Here is a 12528-nt window from a genome sequence, read left to right on the forward strand (position 1 = left end):
TGGGCCACCAGGGGTAGGCTAAAAAAAGCATCTTTCAAGTCCAACACAGTGTACCAAGTGTACTCAGGCAGCAAACTGTTCAGGAGGGTGTACGGGTTGGGGACAGTAGGGTGTATGTCACTCACCCACTTGTTGACTTCTCGTAGGTCCTGGATAGGTCTGTAATCCATACTCCCTGGCTTCTTCACCAGTAGTAAGGGGGTGTTCCAAGGGGATTGGCACCACTTGAGAATTCCGGCATCCATGAGCTGTCGAATGTGGGGAGTGAACCCCCACCGAGCCTCCTGGCTCATAGGGTATTGCCTCACCCTCACAGGAGTCGCCTCGGCTTTTAGTTCGATGACGACCGGATGTCTCTGTTTAGCCAATCCCATTCCTGCTGTTTTTGCTCATGCCAATGGGTATTTGTGGACCCACGGTTGTATATCTGGTGTTATAACCTCTGAGGGCTTAGGCACAAAAAGTCCAAGTCCATCCGTGCAACAAGTCCCTTCCAAGTAGAGGGGCTGGGCATTCTGGTATCACCAAAAACAAATGGGACACCTGATGGGTCCCCAGATTTACTTTCCGTTCCGTGGTCCAACAATATCTTGTTGTCCCCGTGACTCCCTGCACCAAGCTGGTTTTTTTTAGACATTGGTCCCAGTTTTTGATTTAAAACAGAGTGTTGGGCACCAGTGTCTACCATGAAGCCAACGGGTTTCCCTTCCACATGTATGGTTACCCAGGACTCGGGGAGGGGTGTCGAGTCTTGACTCCCCTAGTCACTCTCTTCCCACGCATATAGAACTTGAGTTCCAGGGAAATTTTTTTTTTTTCTCTGAGTTGTTCCTCTCTTCGGGTCCCTCTTAGGGCACTCATTTTTCTAGTGCCCCCGTTCTTTGCAGTAAGCACAATGATCTTTCTTTAGGGCCTGCCTTTTTGGTCTCTCTTTTATTAAATACCTTTTCAGCTGCTTTCAGTAAGTCTTGTATTGTCTGTTCTCCTAACCCCTCTATCTTTTGTAATTTCCTCTTACTATCTGGGGCTGCCTGATTCACAAATGCTAGTAGAACTGTAGCACGTGATTCCTCAGCCTGGGGGTCCATGGGTGTATATTGCATAAAGGCTTCCATTAGCCTCTCTAGGAAGGCTGATGGGCTCTCAGTGGGCTCTTGCCTTACTAAATTTACCTTTGCCAAATTTGTTGGCTTTATAGCTGCGGCCCGCAGGCCAGCCATTAGAGTCTGGCGGTACACCCGGAGATGCTCCCTACCTTCCACTCACTCAAAATCCCAGTTAGGCCGCAAGAGAGGAAACCCCTCGTCCACGAGATGAGGCTGGGCGGTTGGTTTCCTGTCAAACCCCAGGACCCGTTTCCGCACCTCTGCCAGGATTCGCTCCCGTTCTTCCGCGGTGAAGAGCACCTGCAACAGCTGCTGGCAATCATCCCAGGTGGGGTTATGAGTGAACAAAATGGGAAAAGGGCCAGTATTGATAGGTTCACTCTCTGTCTGGGTTAGCTGGTCCCACCTGGACGGGAAGTGCTTGTACAGTAGATGAAGGTAACTCTGGGTCCCCATGATCCTGCTCACCCCTATTTCCTCTATTCCTTCTCCGGGGTTGGGATTCCTTTGTCCCTTCTGATTCATCGGGGGGGGGGGGTCTTCCCCCCCGGGGGAACCTGCAATGGAGGAGGGGCATATGGCGGGGGCCTAATTTCCGTCTCCAAGTCAATCAGGTTCCGGTCCGAGGATTCCTGCAAGACTGGTTTTGGGCCCTTATTCTTCTTGGCTTCCTCTGGGGGAGTGGGAGTTTCCATAACCAGGGCCTGTACATTAGGAGAATCAGGGAGTTTGTGAACAAAAGGTTTTAACCTTTCGGGCGGATCTTTCACTAGATCTTGCCAGACCATAACATATGGGACTTGGCTCGGGTGGCCCCAGGGATCAGGAGCCATAACTTTTTCTTTCACCGCCCAAATAATAGAAGGTTGAAAAGTTCCCTCTGGAGGCCATCCAACTTGGAAAGTGGGCCACTCTGCAGAGCAAAAGGTTATTAATTTACTCTTTGTAACCAGTAGCAACAGATCATACGCTCTAGCCCTGACATCCAAGAAATGATCAGTCATGAGAGAGAGTGAGGTAGATTTTCCTTGCCCCATAGTGAGAGTCAGAAGAAAGTCACCGAGAATTACCACCAATAAATCCTATCAGGAGTGGTGGTGGCCAGGAGGTTGGGCTTGTGGTATGCTTCGTGGAGCTATTTGAGTGCCTTAGTCGTCGCATGGAAGTTTTCTTGTTGGGGGCGGGCACCCTAAGGGTTTCTAGCCCATTCCGTGACCCCCTTATCCTTTCATGGGAGTCTTCTAGTGGCAGGCGCGCTATCGGCTCTTAAGTGCCTGTCCCGTGCCCACACAGACGGGTTTTTATTTAGCCAGATTCTCCGTTTAGAATACGAGAAAAAAGAAAAGAGATTCACCCTCTCGGGCTCCTGTTACTGGGGCTGACTTGTTGGGAGGCCTTCAGGATCCACCAAGAAGTAGCCCTGGCCAGGACTTGTCAGTTGCCCCAAAACTCTCAGAAACAGAAATGAGGTTCCAAGGCTTTATAGGAAGAAGTAGTCAACGACACACCAGAGAACAACGAGACAGGAGACAGTGCTGGCAGTTAAACAGAAAAACACACAGAGAGACACACATCGGCCGACAACACAGATCCTCTGGAACAAGGGTCACCTTACCGAATGGCGTCCACTCTTCCCCAGATTCGGGCCTAGGAGAGGAGGTCTCCTTCCTGCAGAGCTGGCTGCCTTCCAGCATGCTCGCTGGCCTCGGCCTCACGCCAGCCGGAACGGCCAATCTGTTCCCTCATGGAAAGCTTTCCTTCACGCCAGACACCTTCCTGCCTTTTAGCAGGGCCTCGGATTTACTCTGGTCTTTTCTGTGCCAGATACCTTCCTGCTTCACAGCAGGGCCTCTGATTTACTCTGGTCTTTCTATGCCAGATACCTTCCTGCTTCACAGCAGGGCCTCTGATTTACTCTGGTCTTTCTGCGCCAGATACCTTCCTGCTTCACAGCAGGGCCTCGGATTTACTCTGGGCTTTTCTAGACCTGCCTGAGCACCGGTGCTATTACCTGTCCTTTTTTCCCTTTGTTCCAGAGAGCGTTCTTCCCCAGTCAAGGGATCCCGGATGAGCCCCCAAATGTTCTGCCCATAGTCCGAGTCCCCGGTCGGGAAAGAAGACTCCTCGAAACAATGCAACTCGCAATAGGGGAATTTATTACTGACTCGAGCCAGGGCCTCCTGCCCTCACCAAATGTGTGAGGACGAAAGGCCCCGAGCCCCAGTTCTCTCGGGTACTTATTAGGTCAAAATAAGCAGCAGGTAGTTGGCGCAATCGGATTGGTTGCACAGTGGGTAGTTGGCATAAGCGGATTGGTTACACAGTTGCAAGGTAATTTTTGTTGGCCCTACGTGGGGCTTTCAGCTTCCCCCTGATAGGTTCCCTTTTTTTCTGGCTAGGCATATGTTGATTGGTTGGCTCCAGGAGGCCTGATAATTATGTTACCCTGGGAAACCAGGCCTACTCCTAATCTAGGCTGCCTGCCATGGCATTAGCCATGACAGCCTCACAATGCCTTTGCTCCTTTAGTTCAGGATCGCAAGAAAAACTTCCTAATTGACTTCCCATTAGCTACTTTCATCTTTCACAAATCCTATCTTTCTTAAAGACATTTCTGGTGATGCATTTTATCTCACTGAATTTCTTCCATGACTCTTCATTCTTTCAGGATAAAGTTCAAACTCCTTGGCTCAGCACACAAGACTCTTCACAGTTTGCCCACTAGACCCTAAAGCTCTAGCAGTGAATAAGAAGATAAGTTCTTGGCCCATAACAAGTGGACATTCTGGTAGGGGAGACAGATCAAATACTACTGAAATTATTAATAAAAACTTTAAGCATATGTTAAAGAGTGCCCAGACCCACATGTACAGGAAAATCCACCTAGTCATGAAAACTATTAGAATATCAGAGCTAGGTGAAAACTTAAATATCATCTTAACTCCCTCATATAATTTACTATATGTGAGGTTCAAGGCACGGAGGCCAAAGCCCAGTAGACATTATTGCCAGTGCTTTGTTCTTCTAGAAGACTACACTGACTCCTTAGAGTCTTAATTATCACTATCTCTATTTTTCTTTTTGCTTAACATTTGAATGTTATTTCAGATGTAAAATTGGTATTTTTGCTGTTTTTTGGATAGAATCCTTTTATTTTTATATATTTTGAAATATTTATGGATGAAATGATATAATATCTAGGAATTGATTGAAAATAATCAAGGGGAGGAGGGAACTTAAGATAGGGGAGGAATAGGATGGGGAAACTACTTTCTCCCCTACAAATTCATCAAAAGAACATTTGAACTCTGAACAAACTCCACAAAACAACTTCTGATCACTAACAGAGGACATCAGACACCCAGAAAAGCAGCCCATTGCCTTCAAAAGGAGGTAGGACAAAATATAAAAGATAAAAAGAGAGACAATAGAGTTAGGGATGGAGATCCATCCCAGGAAGAGAGTCTTAATAGAGGAAGTTTCCAAACACCAGGAAACCCTCTCACTGGCGGGTCTGGGGGAAGTTTTTGAATCTTGGAAGGCAACCTAACTGGGAGGAAAAAATAAATAAAACCCACAGACTACTTGCCTAAAAGCAACTCCCAGCAGAAAAGTACCCCAGACACTCGCATCCGCCACCAGCAAGTGGGGGCAGAATGGAGAGGAGCGGGAGGCAGTGCTTAGGGTAAGGACAGGGCCCAAATGCCCTGAGGGCAATCAGAGGGAGCTTTTGTGAGATAGCAACTTAAACTGCAGGATAGCAAGAGAGAGATAATTAAGTTGGGAAAATCCCTAAACTTAGGCACTACCCGCCGGTTCCCAGAACAAAGGACTGAGCAAATACCAGAGAAGAGCTACCTGGCGGTGGACAGGCCCATCCCCCGCCAGAGGCAGGAGGCAGCGGGGAGAGGAAAGGGGCAAACTCGGCCCCAGAGACGGCACCCCCTACCAAACTGCAAACAGGCCTCCAGCTTCTAACCAACGACTTCCTTGAGTTTCTGGATGGTCGACATCCACTGGGAGGGTTGCAGCTAGAGTCCAGCTCCCCAGAACTGAAACAAGGTGCACCCGACCGGCTCGCACAGAAACTGAGGTTGGGACTGCAGGGGGGATAAGGTGCCCTGCACCCGGGGAGAGTGCGCTCGTCAGGCTCCTGGCTGCCTGAGCTGCTCCGACCAGGAAAGGCACAAAACGCAGGCCCAACCAAGTCTGTGCTTTTGTGGAATACCCAGAAACCTGACTCTGAGTGGCTTAGGCCTGGGAAGTCCACACAACGCAGGGTCTGCTCCCTGGAGAGCAGCCTGGAGCGTGAGCAGTGTAGATGGGTAAGCACACACCCATGAGTGGGGGCAAACCCAGTGAGGCCGGAAAACCATGAGTGCTCCCCACACAGGCAGGTGACATTTGTCTGTAGCACCCCCCCTCCCCACAGCACGAGTGAACAAGCGAACCTAAACAAGAGACCACCTCCGCCCACATGTGTCAGGGTGGAAATTAGACACTGAAGAGACCTGCAAACAGAAGCCGAAGAAACAAAGGGAACCACTTCAGAAGTGACCAGTGCAACAGATTAAAATCCCTGTAGGTAACACCGACTACACTGGAAGGGGCCTATAGATAGTGAGAAGTGTAAGCTCGAACAAGAAGCTATCTGAAACTGAACCGAACCCACACTGCCTGCAACAGCTCCAGAGAAATCCTACATATATTTTTACTACTTTTTTTTAAAATTTTTAATTAAAAAAAAAATTTTTTTTCTTTTTTTACTTTTTCTTTTCTTTTTTTTTTAAGTCCTCTATTACTCCTCTATTACTCCTTAATTTTCATTTTTATAATCACTATAACCTGGTCAAAAAAAAAAAAAAAAAGACCCTATTTTTAAAGTGAACTCCATATATATTGCTTACATTTTTTTTGTGTTTTTGTGGTTTTTTAGTATTGTATTTTTAAGAGTCAAACCTCTACTCTAGATTTTTAATCTTTGTTTTTCAGTATTTGATATCAATTTTGGACATTTAAGAATACAACCTTCAGTACCCATTTTTACTCAGGAGTGTGATTACTGGTTTGATCACTCTCTCCCCCCTTTGATACTCCTTTTTCTCCCCCAGATCACTTCTATTTCCTCCCTCCCCGTTCTTTTCTCAATCCAGTTCTGTGAATCTCTGTGGGTATTCTGGGCTTCGGAGAACACTTAGGGAACAGAGTACAACCTAGATCTGCCTCGCTCCTCTCTTAAATCCCCCTTTTTCTCCTCCTGCTCACCTCTATCTCCTTCCTCCCTCTCCTCGTCTTCATGTAACTCTGTGAACCTCTCTGGGTGTCCCTCACTGTGGAGAATCCTTTCACCATTAACCTAGAAGTTTTATTATCAGTGCTGTATTGGGGGAGAAGTCTTGAGGCTACTGAAAGAATAAGACTGAAACCCAGAGGCTAGAGGTTTAAGCCCAAAACCTGAGAACACCAGAGAACTGCTGACTACAGGGAACATTAATTAATAAGAGATCATCCAAAAGCCTCCATACCTACACTGAAACCAACCACCACCCAAGAGCCAAAAAATTCCAGAACAAGACATACCACGCAAATTCTCCAGCAACGCAGGAATATAGCCCTGAGCATCAACATACAGGCTGCCCAAAGTCACACCAAACCCATAGACCCATCTCAAAAATCACTCCTGGACCCTCCAGTGCACTCCAGAGAGAAGAAATCCAGCTCCACCCACCAGAACACCGACACAAGCTTCTCTAACCAGCAAACCTCGACAAGCCAAACACCCAGCCCCACCCACTGGGAGAAACCTCCACAATAAAAAGGAACCACAGACTACCAGAATACAAAAAGGCCACCCCAAACCCAGCAATCTAAATAAGATGAAAAGGCAGAGAAATACCCAACAGGTAAAGGAACATGAAAAATGCCCACCAAGCCAAACAAAAGAGGAGGAGATAGGGAATCTACCTGAAAAGGAATTTAGAATAATGATAACAAAAATGATCCAAAATCTTGAAAACAAAATGGAGTCACAGATAAATAACCTGGAGACAAGGACTGAGAAGATGCAAGAAATGTTTAACAAGGACCTAGAAGAAATAAAAGAGTCAATTAAAAATGAATAATGCAATAAATGAGATCAAAAACACTCTGGAGGGAACTGACAGTAGAATAACAGAGGCAGAAGATAGGATTAGTGAGGTAGAAGATAAAATGGTGGAAATAAATGAAGCAGAGTGGAAAAAAGAAAAAAGGATCAAAAGAAATGAGGACAACCTCAGGGACCTATGGGATAATGTGAAATGCAACATTAGAATCATAGGAGTCCCAAAAGAAGAAGACAAAAAGAAAGGCCATGAGAAGATACTCAAGGAGATAATAGTTGAAAACTTCCCCAAAATGGGGAAAGAAATAGCCACCCAAGTCCAAGAAACCCAGAGAGTCCCAAACAGGATAAACCCAAGGCGAAACACCCCAAGACACATATTAATCAAATGAACAAAGATCAAACACAAAGAACAAATATTAAAAGCAGCAAGAGAGAAACAACAAATAACACACAAAGGGATTCCCATAAGGATAACAGCTGATCTATCAATAGAAACCCTCCAGGCCAGAAGGGAATGGCAGGACATACTTAAAGTAATGAAAGAGAATAACATACAACCCAGATTACTGTACCCAGCAAGGATTTCATTCAGATATGAAGGAGAATTCAAAAGCTTTACAGACAAGCAAAAGCTGAGAGAATTCAGCACCACCAAACCAGCTCTTCAACAAATGCTAAAGGATCTTCTCTAGACAGGAAACACAGAAAGGTTGTATGAACGTGAACCCAAAACAACAAAGCAAATGGCAACGGGACAATTCTTATCAATAATTACCTTAAATATAAATGGGTTGAATGCCCCAACCAAAAGACAAAGACTGGCTGAATGGATACAAAAGCAAGACTCTTATATATGCTGTCTACAAGAGACCCACCTCAAAGCAAGGGATACATACAGACTGAAAGTGAAGGGCTGGAAAAAAATGTTCCACTCAAAAGGAGACCAAAAGAAAGCAGGAATTGCAATACTTATATCAGATAAAATAGACTTCAAAATAAAGGCTGTGAAAAGAGACAAAGGAGGACACTACATAATGATCAAAGGAGCAATCCAAGAAGAAGATATAACAATTATAATTATATATGCATCCAATATGAGAGCACTGCAATATGTAAGGCAAATGCTAACAAGAATGAAGGAGGAAATTAACAAAAACACAATAATAGTGGGAGACTTTAATACCCCACTCACAACTATGGATAGATCAACTAAACAGAAAATTAACAAGGAAACACAAACTTCAAATGACACAATGGTCCAGCTAGAACTAATTGATATCTATACGACATTTCACCCCATAAGAATCAATTTCACTTTTTCTCAAGTGCACAAATGAACGTTCTCCAGAATAGATCACATCCTGGGCCATAAATCTAGCCTTGATAAATTCAAAAAATTGAAATCCTTCCAGTCATCTTTTCTGATCACAATGCAGTAAGATTAGATCTCAATGACAGGAAAAATAAAACTATTAAAAATTCCAACATATGGAGGCTAAATAACAAACTTCTGAATAATGAACAAATCATAGAAGAAATCAAAAAACAAATCAAAATATGCATAGAAATGAACGAAAATGAAAACACAACAACCCAAAACCTATGGGACACTGTAAAAGCAGTGCTAAGGGGAAGGTTCATAGCAATACAGGCTTACCTCAAGAAACAAGGAAAAAGTCAAATAAACAACCTAACTCTACACCTAAAGCAACTAGAGAAGGAAGAAATGAAGAACCCCAGGGTTAGTAGAAGGAAAGAAATCTTAAAAATTAGGGCAGAAATAAATGCAAAAGAAACAAAAGAAACCACAGGAAAAATGAACAGAGCTAAAAGTTGTTCTTTTGAAAAGGTAAATAAAATTGACAAGCCATTAGCCAGACTCATCAAGAAACAAACGGAGAAGAACCAAATTAACAAAATTAGCAATGAAAATGGAGAGATCACAAGAGACAACTCTGAAATACAAAGGATCATAAGAGACTACTACCGGCAGCTCTATGCCAATAAAATGGACAACTTGGAAGAAATGGACAAATTCTTAGAAAAGTATAACTTTCCAAAACTGAACCAGGAAGAAATAGAAGATCTTAACAGACCCATCACAAGCAAGAAATCGAAACTGTAATCAAAAATCTTCCAGCAAACAAAAGCCCAGGACCAGATTGCTTCACAGCTGAATTCTACCAAAAATTTAGAGAAGAGCTTACACCTATCTTATTCAAATTCTTCCAGAAAATTGCAGAAGGTAAACTTCCAAACTCATTCTGTGAGGCTACCATCACCCTAATACCAAAACCAGACAAGCATGCCACAGAAAAAGAAAACTATAGGCCAATATCACTGATGAACATAGATGCAAAAATCCTTAACAAAATTCTAGCAAACAGATCCAACAACATATTAAAAAGATCATACACCATGACAAAGTGGGCTTTATCCCAGGAATGCAAGCATTCTTTAATATCTGCAAATCAATCAATGTAATACACCACATTAACAAATTGAAAGACTAAAACCATATGATTAGCTCAATAGATGCAGAAAAAGCCTTTGACAAAATTCAACATCCATTTATGATAAAAACTCTCCAGAAAGCAGGCATGGAAGGAACACACCTCAACATAATAAAAGCTATATATGACAAACCCACAGCAAACATTATCCTCAATGGTGAAAAAAAAAAAAAAAAATGGTGAAAGCATTTCCCTTAAAGTCAGGAACAAGACAAGTGTGTCCACTCTCACCACTACTATTCAACATAGTTTTGGAAGTGTTGGCCACAGCAATCAGAGCAGATAAAGAAATAAAATGAATCCAGATAGGAAAAGAAGAAGTAAAACTCTCAATGTTTGCAGATGACATGATCCTCTACATAGAAAACTCTAAACACTCTACCAGAAAGTTACTACAGCTAATCAATGAATATATTAAAGTTGCAGGATATAAATTTAACACACAGAAATCCCTTGCATTCCTAAACACTAAGAATGAGAAAACAGAAAGAGAAATTAAGGAAACAATACCATTCCCCATTGCAACAAAAAGAATAAAATACATAGGAGTATATCTACCTAAAGAAACAAAAGACCTATGTATAGAAAACTATAAAACACTGATGAAAGAAATCAAAGAGGACACAAATAGATGGAGAAATATACTGTGTCCATGGATTGGAAGAATCAATATTGTGAAAATGAGTATACTACCCAAAGCAATCTATAGATTCAATGCACTCCCTATCAAGCTACCATTGGTATTTTTCACAGAACTAGAACAAATAACTTCACAATTTGTATGGAAATACAAAAAACCTCAAATAGCCAAAGTAATCTTGAGAAAGAAGAATGGAACTGGAGGAATCAACCTGCCTGACTTCAGGTTCTACTACAAAGCCACAGTCATCAAGACAGCATGGTACTGGCACAAAGACACAAATATAGATCAATGGAACAGAATAGAAAGCCCAGAGATAAATCCACATACCTACGGACACCTTATCTTTGACAAAGGAGGCAAGGATATACAATGGAAAAAAGACAACCTCTTTAACAACTGGTGCTGGAAAACTGGTCAACCACTTGTAAAACAATGAAACTAGAACACCTTCTAACACCATACACAAAAATAAACTCAAAATGGATTAAAGATCTAAACGTAAGACCAGAAACTATAAAACTCCAGAGGAGAACATAGGCAAAACATTCTCCGACATAAATCACAACAGGATCCTCTATGACCCACCTCCCAGAATATTGGAAATAAAAGCAAAAATAAACAAATGGGACATAATGAAACTTAAAAGCTTTTGGACAACAAAAGAAATGATAAGCAAGGTGAAAAGACAGCCCTCAGAATGGGAGAAAATAATAGCAAATGAAGAAACAGACAAAGGATTAATGTCAAAAATATACAAGCAGCTCCTGCAGCTCAATTCCAGAAAAATAAATGACCCGATCAGAAAATGGGCCAAAGATCTAAACAGACATTTCTCCAAAGAAGACATACAGATGGCTAACAAACACATGAAAAGATGCTCAACATCACTCACTGTCAGAGAAATGCAAATCAAAACCAAAATGAGGTACCGTTACATGCCAGTCAGGATGGCTGCTATCCAAAAGTCTACAAGCAATAAATGCTGGAGTGTGTGTGGAGAAAAGGGAACCCTCTTACACTGTTGGTGGGAATGCAAACTAGTACACCCACTATGGAGAACACTGTGGAGATTTCTTATAAAACTGGAAGTAGAACTGCCATATGACCCAGCAATCCCACTCCTGGGCATACACACTGAGGAAACCAGATCTGAAAGAGACATGTGCACCCCAATGTTCATTTAAGCACTGTTTATAATTGCCAGGACAGGGAAGCAACCTAGACGCCCATCAGCAGATGAATGGATAAGGAAGCTGTGGTACATATACACCATGGAATATTACTCAGCTGTTAAAAATAATTCATTTGAATCAGTTCTAATGAGATGGATGAAACTGGAGCCCATTATGCAGAGTGAAGTAAGCCAGAAAGATAAACACCAATACAGTATGCTAATGCATATATATGGAATTTAAAAAGATGGTAATGATAATCCAATATGCAAAACAGAAAAAGAGACACAGATGTACAGAACAGACTTTTGGACTCAGTGGGAGAAGGTGAGGGTGAGATGTTCTGAGAGAATAGCATTGAAACAAGTATACTATCAAGGGTGAAACAGACCACCAGCCCAGGTTGGATATGTGAGACAAGTGCTCAGGGCTGGTGCACTGGGAAGACCCAGAGGGATGGGATCGGGAGGGAGGCGGGAGGGGGGGATCGGGATGGAGAACACATGTAAATCCATGGCTGATTCATGTCAATGTATCACAAAAAACACTACAATACTGTGAAGTAATTAGCCTCCAACTAATAAAAATAAATGAAAAAAAAAAAAAAAAAAGAGAGAGAGAGAAAGAGAGTTCCAGAAAAAAAAAAAAAATCAAGGATGGGGAATGGGTTTTGTCATACATTGACATGAATCAGACATGGATTGACAAACCCACTACAATATTGTAAAGTAATTAGCCTCCAACTAATAAAAATAAATGGGAAAAAAAAAAAAAAGGATGGGGAATGGAAACGGCTAGAGAAAACAAGACTGGTTATGAGTTAAGCATTATCGAAGCTGAGTGACAGTTAAATGGAAGTTAATTATGGAAGCCTTTTGCTTTTGCCAGTGGAAAGTTTTCCACAGTGAAAAGTTTAAAAAAAAAATGAGTATGAGGATCCTTTGGTAGAAGTTCTCTGTGTTCCATACCATTTCCTGGGATTCTTCCC

This window comes from Dama dama, chromosome 1 (genome assembly GCF_033118175.1).
Source record: "Dama dama isolate Ldn47 chromosome 1, ASM3311817v1, whole genome shotgun sequence".
In the NCBI taxonomy this organism is placed as follows: domain Eukaryota; kingdom Metazoa; phylum Chordata; class Mammalia; order Artiodactyla; family Cervidae; genus Dama; species Dama dama.